Below are 13,791 nucleotides of genomic sequence, written 5' to 3'. Positions count from 1 at the left end.
GGACCTGGAGGGCATCATCCTGAGTGAGGTAACATATTCACAAAGGAACTCACACAATATGTACCCCTGATAAGTGGATATTAGCCCAAAACCTAGGATACCCAAGATATAAGATACAATTTGCTAAACACATGTAACTCAAGAAAAATGAAGAATGAAGTGTGGACACTATGCCCCTCCTTAAGTGGGAACAAAACACCCATGGAAGTAGTTACAGAGACAAAGTTTGGAGCTGAGACGAAAGGATGGACCATGTAGAGACTGCCATATCCAGGGATCCACCCCATAATCAGCTTCCAAACGCTGACACCATTGCATACACTAGCAAGATTTTATCGAAAGGACCCAGATGTAGCTGTCTCTTGTGAGACTATGCCGGGGCCTAGCAAACACAGAAGTGGATGCTCACAGTCAGCTAATGGATGGATCACAGGGCTCCCAATGGAGGAGCTAGAGAAAGTACCGAAAGAGCTAAAGGGATCTGCAACCCTATAGGTGGAACAACATTATGAACTAACCAGTACCCTGGAGCTCTTGACTCTAGCTGCATATGTATCAAAAGATGGCCTAGTCGGCCATCACTGGAAAGAGAGGCCCATTGGACATGCAAACTTTATATGCCCCAGTAAAGGGGAACGCCAGGGCCAAAAAGGGGGAGTGGGTGGGTAGGGGAGTGGGAGTGGGTGGGTATGGGGGACTTTTGGTATAGCATTGGAAATGTAAATGAGCTAAATACCTAATAAAAAATGGAAAAAAATGCAGAAACAAGGGGCTGGAGAGATGGCTCACAGGTAAGAGCATTGACTGCTCTTCCAGAGATCCTGAGTTCAATCCCCAGCAACCACATGGTGGCTCACAACCATCTGTAATGGGATCTGGGGCCTTCTTCTGGTGTCTCTGAACAGTGTACTCATCATATATATATATAAAAAATAAATAAATAAAATCTTTTCTAAAAAAAAAAAAAAAAAAAAAGAAGGACAAGGTACAAGAAGCTAACAGAGCAACAAATAGATTGGACAAAAAAGAACCAAAATGCTAAACATACAGAATAAAGAAAGAATATTAAAAGCTGCAAGTTGAAACTAACATATAAATGAAGGATTACTAGAAGTATACCTGACTTCTCAGTGACAACTCTAAAAGCAAGGAGGGCCTGAACAGATGTTTTGTGTACTCTAAAGTACCTTAGATACCATACTATCCCAGATGACAGTATTCAACAAAACTTCTTTTAATCAATATAGTTGGATAAAACAAGATATTCCATGATATAGTATAATTTAAACAATGTTTATCCACAAAGTCAGTCCTACAGAAAATATTAGAAGAAAAAAACAACTCAAAGAAGGTAACTATATCCATTAAAAATATGGGAAATAATCTCACACCAGTAAAACCAAAGAAGGGAAACACACACACAAAACCATCACCACTATCACCACCACCACCACTACTACTACTACCACCACCACCACCACTACCACCACCACCAAGAACAAAATAACAGAAATTAAGAACTGATGGAGCTGAAGGGGCCTTGTCTGGCATCAATGGGAGGGGAGGCTCTTGGTCATGTGAAGGTTTGATTCCCCAATGTAAAGGAATGCTAGGGTAGTAAAGCGGGAGTGGGTAGTTGGTGGTTGAGGAACACCCTTATAGAAGCAGTACAAAGGGGATGGGATATAGAAGTAGGGCATAGGGGATGGCATAATATTTGAAATATAAATAAAATATAAAATAAAAAGAATAAAAAAGAGTCATTGGTCATTAATATTTATCAACATAAATGGACTCAATTTCCCTTTCCCCAAAGACACACTGTGACAGAATGGATACAAAGACAAGACTCATCCTTCTGCTGAATATAATAAACGCATTTCATTAAAAAATAATAATAAAATAAACCAGACATTACCAGAGAGTAAATGGTTAGAAAAAGAAGCCAAGCATAGGACACCTCATGGAGCTATCTCCAAAACTGATTATATATTTGCTAACAAAGCAGCTATCAGTAGATAAAATAAAATTGAAATAATACCTGTATCTTAAGTGACCACCATGGATTAAACCTGAATTTTAGCAAAAACCGAAATATCAGACATTCTACAAACTCATGGAAAGTGAATAACTCTCTACTAAATATCTACTAGCTCAATATAGAAATAAAGAAAGAAATTAAAGACTTCTTAGAATTCAATGAGAATGAATTCACAACATACCCAAACTTATATAATACAATGAAAGCAGTAATAACAGGAAAATTCATAGTACTAAGCTAGTTCATAAGGAAACTGGAGACATCTCATATTAGCAATATAACAGCACTCCTGAAAGATCTAGAACAAAAAGTCACAAACACTTTCAAAATGGTAGTGAGTAGGAAAATAATTAAACTGAAGGCTAAAATCAATAGAATAGAAACAAAGAGACCAATGCAAAGAATTAATGAAACAAACAGTTTGACAAAATCAACAAGGTAAAATATTATCAAAACTAACTAAAAGCCAGAGAGACTATCCAAATTAACAAAGTCAGAAATAAAAATGGAAATATAACAGATATCAAGGAAATGCAAAGATTCCTTAGGATACATTGCAAAAACCTGTACACTACAATATTGGTAAATCTAAAAGAAAGGACCAATTTTCTTTATGGGTTCAACTTACCAAAGTTAAATCAAGGCCAGATAAACAATTGAAATAAATCTATAACTCTTAAGAAAAAAGAACTAGTCATTAAAACACTCTTTCAACTCGCCCTCTAAAAAGAGCCCAGATATTTTAGGAACATAACTCTACAAAACTTTTAAAGAAGTTCTAACACCAATACTTCTCACAATTATTCCAGATGATAGAAACAGAAGGAACTCTGACAAATTTATTTTTGTATGTCCACAGTAACCTTGGAACTCAAACCATGTAAAGATTCAACAAGGAAAGACTAATTAACTAATTTACTAATTTTACTAATTTACTAATTGATGGAAACCAATTCAAAATTACTCAAAAACATTAAAAATGCTTTTAAACCAAATCCAAGAAAATGAAAAATAAAATTTACCTTGATCAAGGAGGCTTTTTCCTAGAGGTCCAGGGATCGATTAATAAATCAAAATCTGAGCTTACATAAAAATATTTATGAGATCTTATGCTAGTAACTTGACAGCACACCTGAAAGCTCAGGAACTAAAAGAAAAAAAAATATCCCCACCCACTTTTTCAGAGCATGTGAGGGGGCCATCTTGGGTCACAGATCCCTCAGAGACCAGACTGTGCAGGTCAGCTCACTGACTGCAAAGAGTGAGCAAGTAGACGGCAGAAGCAATACGGCTTCTGGGACAAGCAGAAGTGACACAGCTTCTGGAAAAGACCCATTGTTGGGCTCCAGACATCCAGGCACCTTCCTTGCCAGGGGAGAGGTGTCTGCCCAGGAGGGCTCTGCCATAGCAGGTGAGGAAGCCACCTTGGGTCCCAGATCCCTCAGAGACAAGTCTGCACAGGTGAGCATGCAGACTGCAGAGGCAACATATCTTCTGGGAAAGGCCCTGTTTTGGGCCTTCATCTTCAACCAGGAAGCAGGTCTGAATGCCAGATATCTGTGCACTTTCTCTGCAAGAGGAGAGCTTGCCTACAGAGAGTACTCTGACCACTGAGACTCAGGAGAGAGCTAGACTCCCAGTTCTGCTGACAGAGGCTAACAGAATCATAGGAGGAACAAGCTCCAAACAGACAACTATAACAACTAACCCCAGAGTTACCAGGTAGCTAAAGGCAAATGTAAGAATCTTACTAAAAGAAACCAAAACCACTCACCATCATCAGAACTCAGAACTTCCAACTCAGCCAGTCCTGGATACCCAAACACACCTGAAAGGAAAGACTTGAATTTAAAATCGTATCTCATGATGCTGGTAGAGGATGTCAAGAAGGGCTTTAATAACTCACTTAAAGAAATACAGGAGAACACTGCTAAAGAGGTAGAAGTCCTTAAAAAAATACAGGAAAACACAACCAAACACGTGATGGAATTGAACAAAACCATCCAAGACCTAAAAAGGGAAGTAGAAACAATAAAGAAAACCCAAAATGAGACAATGCTGGAGATAGAAGCCCTAGGAAAGAAATCTGGAACCATAGATGTGAGCATCAGCAACAGAATACAAGAAATGGAAGAGAGATTCTCAGGTGAAGAAGATTCCATAGAGAACACAGGCACAACAATCAAAGAAAATACAAAATGCAAAAAGATCCTAATTCAAAACATAAAAGAAATCCAGGACAAACGGAGAAGACCAAACCTAAGGATAATAGGAGTAGATGAGAATGAAGATTTTCAACTTAAAGGGCCAGCAAATATCTTCAACAAAATTATAGAAGAAAATTTCCCAAACTTAAAGAAAGAGATGCCTATGAACATACAAGAAGCCTAAAGAACTCCAAATAGACTGGACAAGAAAAGAAATTCCTCCTGACACATAATAATCAGAACAACAATTGCACTAAATAAAGACAGAACAGAAAAAGCAGTAAGGGAAAAAGGTCAAATAACATATAAAGGCAGGCGTATTAGAGTTACTCCAGACTTCTCACCAGAAACTATGAAAGCCAGAAGATCCTGGACAGGTGTTATACAGACCCTAAGAGAACAAAAATGCCAGCCCAGGTTACTATACCCAGCAAAACTCTGAATTGCCATAGATGGAGAAACCTACGTATTCCATGATAAAATCAATTTCACACAATATCTTTCAATGATTCCAGCACTTCAAAGGATAATAAAGGGAAAACACCAACACAAGGATGGAAACTACACCCTAGAAAAAGCAAGAAAGTAATCCTCAACAAACTTAAGACAGCCACAAGAACAGAATGCCAACTTTAACAACAAAAATAACAGGAAGCAACAATTACTTTTCTTAAATTTCCCTTAACATTAATGGACTCAATTCCCCAATCAAAACAAAAAACATAGACTAATAAACTGGACCAACAGGTGTAATAATACACAAACAGGACCCAACATTTTGGTGCTTACAGGAAACCCACCTCAGGGAAAATGAGAGGCACTACCTCAGAGTGAAAGGCTGGAAAACAATTTTCCAAGCAAATGGTTCAAAGAAACAAGCTGGAGTAGCCATTCTAATATCAAATAAAATTGACTTCCAACTCAGAGTTATGAAAAAAGACAAGGAGGGTCACTTCATACTCATCAAAGGTAAAATCTACCAAGATGAACTCTCAATTCTGAATATCTATGCTCCAAATATAAGCGCAGCCACATCCATTAAAGAAACTTTAGTAAAGCTAAAAGCACACATTGCACCTCACACAAAAATAGTGGGAGACTTCAACACCCTACTCTCACCAATAGACAGATACTGGAAACAGAAACTTAATAGAGACACATGGATAGTAACTGAAGTTATGAAACAAATGGATTGAATAGATACCTATAGAACATTTTATCTTTAATCAAAATGATATACCTTCTTCTCAGGGACACATGGTACCTCCTCCAAAATTGAACACAAAACTGTTTTTGGTCAGAAAACAGGCCTCCACAGATACAAAGATTTTGAAATTATCCCATGCATCCTATCTGATCACCACGGACTAAGGCTGATCCTCAAAAACAACATAAATAATAGAAAGCCAACATTCACATGGAAAACTGAGCAATACTCTACTCAATGATTCCTTGGTCAAGGATGAAATAAAAAAGTAAATTAAAGACTTTTTAAAGTTTAATGAAAATGAAGCCACAACATACTTAAGCCCAAACTTATGGAACACAATTAAGGCAGTCCTAAGAGGAAAACTCATAGCCCTGAGTGCCACCAAATAGAAACTAGAGAGAGCATACACTAGCAGTCTGTCAGCACATCTAGAAGCTCTCGAAATAAAGGAGGCAAATTCACCCAATTGGAGTAGACTGCAGGAAATAATCAAACTCAGGACTGAAATCAACCAAGTGGAAACAAGAACTATTCTTAGAATCAACCAAACCAGGAGCTGGTTCTTTGAAAAAACCAATAAGATATATAAACCCTTAGCCAGACTATCTAGAAGGCACAGGGACAGTATTCTAATTATCAAAATCAAAAATGAAAAAGGAGACATAACAACAGAACCTGAGGAAATCCAAACATCATCAGATACTACTACAAAAGGCTATACTCAACAAAACTAGAAAACCTGGATGAAATGAACAACTTCCTAGACAGATACCAGTTACCAAAGTTAAATCAGGATCAGATTAATGATCTAAACAGTCCCGTTTCCCCTAAAGAAATAGAAGCAGTCATGAATAGTCTCCCAACCAAGAAAAGCCCAGGACCAGATGGATTTAGTGCAGAGCTCTATCAGACATTCAAAGAAGACCTAATTCCAACTCTTCTCAAACTATTCCACAAAATAGAAACAGAAAGAACCCTACCCAATTCATTCTATGAAGCCACAATTACTCTGATACCTAAACCACACAAAGATCCAACAAAGAAAGAGAACTTCAGACCAATTTTCCTTATGAATATCGATGCAAAAATACTCAATAAAATCCTCGCAAACCAAATCCAAGAACACATCAAAACAATCATCCATCCTGACCAAATAGGTGTCACCCCAGTGATGCATGGATAGTTTAATATACAGAAATCCATCAATGCAATCCACTATATAAACAAACTCAAAGACAAAAACCACATGATCATCTTGTTAGATGCTGAGAAAGCATTTGACAAAATCCAACACTCCTTCATGATAAAAGTCTTGAAAAGATCAGGAATTCAAGGTCCATACCTAAACATGATAAAAGAAATCTACAGCAAACCAGTATCCAACATCAAAGTAAATGGAGAGAAGCTGAAAGCAATCCCATTAAAATCAGGGACTAGAAAAGGTTGCCCACTTCCTCCCTAACTATTCAATATAGTACTTGAAGTTCTAACCTGAGCAATTCGACAAAAAGGATATCAAAGGGATACAAATTGGAAAGAAAGAAGTCAAAATATCACTATTTGCAGATAATATGGTAGTATACATAATTGACCCCCAAAATTCCACCAAGAGAACTCCTAAACCTAATAAACAGCCTTAGTGCAGTAGCTGGATATAAAATTAACTCAAACAAAGCAATGGCCTTTCTCTACACAAAGGATAAACAGACTGAGAAAGAAATTAGGGAAACAACACCCTCCACAACAGTCAAAAATAATATAAAATACCTTGGTTTGACTCTAACTAAGGGAGTGAAAGGTTGGTATGATAAAAACTTCAAGTCTCTGAAGAAAGAAATTAAGAAGATCTCAGAAGATGAAAAGATCTCCCATGCTCATGGATTGGCAGGATCAATATATTAAAAATGGCTATCCTGCCAAAAGCAATCTACAAATTCAATGCAATCCCCATTAAAATTCCAAATCAATTCTTCACTGAGATAGAAATTCATCTGGAGTAATAAAAAACCTAGGATAGCAAAAAACTATTCTCAACAATAAAAGAACCTCTGGTGGAATCACCATGCCAGACATTAAGCTGTACTACAGAGTAATTGTGATAAAAACTGCATGGTACTGGTACAGTGACAGACAGGTAGATCAATGGAATAGAATTGAAAACCCAGAAATGAATCCACACACTTATGGTCACTTATGGTCAGTGGAAAAATATCCCCACCCAAAGGAATAGAGTGAAATAAACAATCAAACTGAGGGCTAGCTAAAATAAAAAAAGTATATACATCAACAGCAAAAAATTTACAAAAACACAATGAAACAGACTTCTTTCTTTGGGAATAAAATGATTCACATTTAACTGATTTAAATAAAAGGTAGAGAGAGAAGATCCAAATTGATACAATTAAAATGAAATGTGAGACATAGAAACAGACACTGACAAAATCCAAAGAACCATAAGAACATAATTTTAAAATGTGTACAAAATCAAATTGAAAAATCTCAAGACATAGATAACCTTTCAATACCTTTCACTTAGTAAATTAAATCAAGATCAGATGACTAATTAAAGCACAATTATACACCCCATTTGAAATAGAAGCAGTAATTAAAATTTTCTATCCAATATAAAATGTCCAGGGACAGATGGTATTAGTTCAGCATTCTAGCAGAAGGGTTAATGTCAATACCTACCCCCTCCAATTACTAGACAAGAAGGAAATCAAAGTAAAGATGCCCAATTGGTTTTATGAGGCCAGAGTTACCATGATGCCAAAAGCAACTAAAAAATCAACAAAGAGAATTATATCCCAATTTCCCTTATAAACAAAGATCACACATTTTCATTCAATAACTTCAGATGAAATATGAGAACATGTAAAAACTTTGATAAACATGATTTAGCATGCTTCATTTCATAGATGCAGAAATTTTTCAACAAATACTGGTTCATAAGTGCAATCCACCATATGAACAAGCTGTAGGACAAAAACACATGATCATCTCATTAAATACAGGAAAGAGATTTAACAAAATCCAACATTCTTTCATGATAAAAGTGTTGAAGAGATTATGGATGTAGGAGTCATACCTAAACATAATAAAGAGAATTTGTAAAAAGCACATAACCAAAATCAACTTCAATTAGAGGAATTCTAAAAGGAATTCCTCTAAAATCTGGAATAAGACAAGGTTGCCCACCCTCTCCACACATATTCAATATGCTGCCTATAGTTTGGGCTATAGTAATAAAACAACTGTAGGAGATCAAGGGGTTTGCAAATTAGAAAGTAAAAATTTAAAGCATTGGTATTTGTAGATAATATGATAGTATACAATATTGACCCTAAGATTTTTGACTGGGATATTATTACACCTGATAAAACATTTTGAAGAAAGTAGCTATATACAAAATTCACAGAAACACCAGTAGCCCTTCTATATAGAAATGACAAGTCTACTGAGAAAGATATCATGGAAACCACACCCTTCACAGCATCCCCAAATAATATAAAATATCTAGGGGCTACTCTAACAAACAAGTGAAAACTTTATGTTATAAATCTTTAAGAAATTGAAGAAAGGAATTAAAGAAAATGCCAGGAGATGGAAAGATCTATAAAACCTATAGGATAAATCGATATCCTGTCAAAAGAGTTCTGCCAATTCAGTTCAATATTCTTTAAAATTCAAACACAAATATTCACATATCTTAAAAGAATAACGTTCACCTTCATATGGAAACAGAAAAAAATGCAGGATAGAAAACACAATCTTGAATAATAAAAGAATCTACATAAAGTATCACTATCTCATATTTCAAGGTGTACTACAGAACTATAGTAACAAAATGGACACATTGTGGACACAAAATGGACACATTGATCAATACAAAAAATTAAGATGGATATTAATACATGAACCTATGGACATGTGATTTTTGAAAATGAAGGAAGAAATATATCCTGCAAAAAGAAAATATCTTCAACAAATGGTGCTAGTCAACTAGATAGCTTCATGTAGAGGATGCAAATAAGCCCATACCTTTCATTATGCCCAAAAGTCAACTCAAAATGGATAAAAGACCTCAAAAATCCAACCAGTTGCACTAGAAGTGATACAAAAAAAATGCATAATAGAGTTTATCTCACTGGTACAGAAAAGACTTCCTTAACAGAACACCATTAGCACAGGCACTAAGATAAAAAATAATTATATAGAGCAATCTTGAAACTGAGAAGATTCTCCATAGCAAGTCACTGTCACCCAGACAAAAGAGCATTTTCCAGAATAGGAAAAATATTTTTCTTATCAAAGATCAAAAAAGCAGGAATAAGTTCATGCTGAGGATTTTGGCTAAGGGGAGCATTCACCCACTTTCTGTATGAATGCAAGCATGTGCAGTCAGTATGGGAATCATATGGTGGTTCCTCAGGAAAATTAGAATTAGCCTACCTCAGTTATGCACTTCATAGTCAAATACCTAAAAGACACTTCATCCTACCACAGACATACTTGCTCAACTGTATTTATTATTGCTCTACTCAAAATAGCCAAAATTTGAAAATGACCCATATTTCCCTTAACATAAAAATGGATAAAGAAAATATGGTCTATTTGTCCAATGAACTATTACTAAGCCATTTAAAAAAATAAACTAAATCAAGAAATTCACAGACAAATGACTGGAACTAGAAAAGGATCATTCTTAATGAGGCACCCACCCCAGAATCAGAAAGACAAATATGATATATATATATATATATATATATATATATATATATGCGCTTAAGTGTATGTATTAGCTCCTAAGTCAGTGGGAAATTAAGCTACAATTCTTAGAAAGACAGAGGGTGGGTATATAATGAGGGACTAGAAGGGATAGATAGATTATATTAGGAAGGTGATATAAAATAGATAATTTTGGATGGACTGGTTTTGGGGAAGTCAGTGGAACAGGAAGATCAAATAGGGACAGGAAACGGAGAAGAAAACGGAGGAGTAAATGATAAAATAATGGGAGATGATAAAAGGCAGAGATGATATAATAATGGGCCATTAAAAGGGTAGTATGCAAATCTATTATAGCAAAATCTTCCTAAAGTATAAACATATATGCCAGAAATCAAAATGAAATTCTAAATAATGAGGGAGACTTCACTCCAAGTAACATTTCTTGTTGTTAAATGAAGCTTCAATTATCAGACCAGTTTTGGCATCTTTGCCACAGAAATGTACGTTGCAAACTATAGAAGAAGATATGTAAACACCATCTGAGCTACAAAATGTTAAATCTACAATGCTGTTCTATTTGCAAGATATGCTAGGGTAATGGTGATACAAGGCTTATGGCAGGAACTGACCAATATCTGAATTGACTAAAGGCCCATTTCATGTGATGGAACCAGTACCTGACACTGATTGGATGAACAAGAGAGTCCAGGGACCTAGTGTAAAACCAAATACTGTTATTATAACAAAATAAATAAATAGATGATAAATAGATGATAGATGGATGAATATGTAGATAGATAGATAGATAGATAGATAGATAGATAGATAGATAGATAGATAGACAGACAGACAGGATATATTAGCAACAAAATGACTCCTAATAAAACTCTGCTATAACCATAGATCTAATTCAGCTAGCATGAGTGAAACTTCCTATTGCTGCAGATAAAAACAAATATAGAAACCAACAGGCAAAAATATATAAACATGATTAAAACTCAAACAACTCATGGTCTGCGTCAGATCCTGAACCTCTGCCTCCCGAGTGCTGGGATTAAAGGCGTGCACCACCACGCCTGGTTACTTTTTACTTTATCATAGTAAGTTTTCCTATTATCTCTTTGAGACCTGTTTGTTTTGAAATGAAGGAGAGAATGCTGGAGTGTCCAGATCGAAGAGGAATGGAGGAGTAACTGGGAGAAGGAGAGGAAGGAGAAACTGTAATTAGGGTATATCATGTGAGGTAAAAATCTATTTTCAATTAAAGGAAAGAAAAAAGAATACAGGGAAGTTAATAAAATGAATAGGATAACAAAAATGAATAAAGTATCAAATTTAAGCACAAAATAGGCATTCAGTTTGTGTTTTATGAAATAATATACTGAGAGAAGAAGCTGAATATTTGTTTATGGCAGTAGACTGTGTATTTTTATTCTTTTAAAAATAAAGACTACACTAAACATATCAACTATCTTTTTTATATTCTTGGGCCCATCTTCTTAGTGAGTCTAAAGTTGTCTCCATCAAAGTATTGCAAATGGGAATTATATACATGTTTTATAATATTTTTAAGTCAAAATATTTCATGCAATTAGCCACAATATATTTACAATCAATTTATAAGGATTGAAGATGGCTGAATGTGGCAGATGGTTCATTTGTTGAACTGATATTTTTTCATCATATAGACCTGGCTTGTGAAGTTGAGAATGGATTTGATTTTCACCATCTGTACATAGATTTTTTAGTCTTGCATATTTAGCACAGTGTGACATCTAATTTAGTTCCCACAATTCCTCTTCATATTTCTAAACTCAAAGAACTATGATTTACTTAAAATATTCTGTGTCATGTAACACTATTCACGCTGTAGAATAGTCTTGATTATGTAAGTATTAATTTTTCTCTGTGTTAATAACTAATTTTTTCTGTTTACTTTTGTTTGAAAACATTAGAATAAAAAGATAAATGTCCATAAGAGTGTATTTGCCTGCATGTTAAACTATATTAACAATGGACAAAATGGAATGATGGAATGTACTTTTTGCTGTCCTTCATGTTTTAAAAACAGTATATTTGAAAAGTCAAATGTAATTTGAAATGTTTCCTCCAAGCATTTCTCTTCCATTTTAAAATTCTTATACTCAGTCTCACTAATTTATCTAGGTTTTGCACTATGGCTCAGGAGGGCCTTGAACATTCAATCCCACCACGGCCTCAGAAGTAGATAAAAAGACAAGCCTGTAGCAGCGGGCACAGAGAGCAGTCACAAAGTATGAAATCATTAAAAATAAAATCAAATTAGAGTGTACTGCATGGCCTTGTTGCAATTTTCATTATTTATATGACCTTATGAGAATTTGTGAAATATCTGTAGATTTAATCTTTATTGTAAAAATTGTAATAAGTGAATATGATATCACAAAAATGTGAGCAATTGATAACATTCACCATTAACATATTTCTTTGTATAAAGACAATAGTCTGTTTGTATATTTTCAGCAAACTTCTAGCAAAGTGTCCACTGCGCAATGTCCAGTTTCTAAGTATTGCTTTTCTGGCAGCTCAGTATGGACTACATGGACTATGGGCAGTCTCCTGAGGAATTGGTGTTGATTTTCCTTTGAAGCTATTGCCCAAGTGTGCCCCAGCTTGTACTGCGAATAGATGGGCACTTAGGGAGCCAGAGGAAGCACTGTGAGGGAGAATTACTGTTTCCTTCTGGACTTGAGCTGAATTCCAAATATCAAAGAAGAAAGCAGAAAATAGCAATGCAGATGGACCATCCTCTCTAGGCACATTCAACCAGGTGATGCTCAGAGTATGTTTTGGGAAACAAGCATTTGATTGTTATAGCAAATGGAGCAGAATCATATTATGAGACCAGGTATACTTGTCAGTCAAGACCACAATTTGTTACCTCCAATCATTCTTGAAATTGCCAGACTGTAAGTCCATATTTTAATGTTCAAATTACACAGTGGGTAATGTTTCATGTCATATAAACACAAATGCTGAAAGTTTTTACAATTCCTGAAAGTTTTTCTGTGCTTGTATTTTATATGAAATTTAAAGTAAACCTCATATAAAATAAATTCATTTTCATACTCACAAATCCATATTAATTAAATGTACAATTTTTAATTAAATGAAAACATTTAGTAGTGATAGTATCACCTGACAAATTGTATCAATAGTATGAAAGTTTAGTATTTGAAATCTAGAATGGGTGGTGGTGGCACACTCCTTTAATCCCAGCACTTGGGAGGCAGAGGCAGGCAGATTTCTGAGTTAGGGGCCAGCCTGGTCTACAAAGTAAGTTCCAGGACAGCCAGGGATATACAAAGTAACCCTGTCTCAAAACAACAACAACAAACACCATTTGAAATCTAGAGTAAAATTGAACTCAAATGTTTGTATCTGCATCTTAAAGAGAAACACGTTAAAAGCCAAGATGATCAGTTCCACATATGAAAAAATTTCCACAAAATTCCATCACTAAGTATTTGTTTAATCAACTACTTTCATTAGATGTCAATTCACATAAAAGTAGCAAATGAAAGGTGAAAGGTGTCAAAATTATTTAATTGCATATGGATGAA

Source organism: Mus musculus, chromosome 3 (genome assembly GCF_000001635.26).
Source record: "Mus musculus strain C57BL/6J chromosome 3, GRCm38.p6 C57BL/6J".
Classification (NCBI taxonomy): Eukaryota; Metazoa; Chordata; class Mammalia; order Rodentia; family Muridae; genus Mus; species Mus musculus.
Note: the sequence above shows the minus strand (reverse complement) of the source record.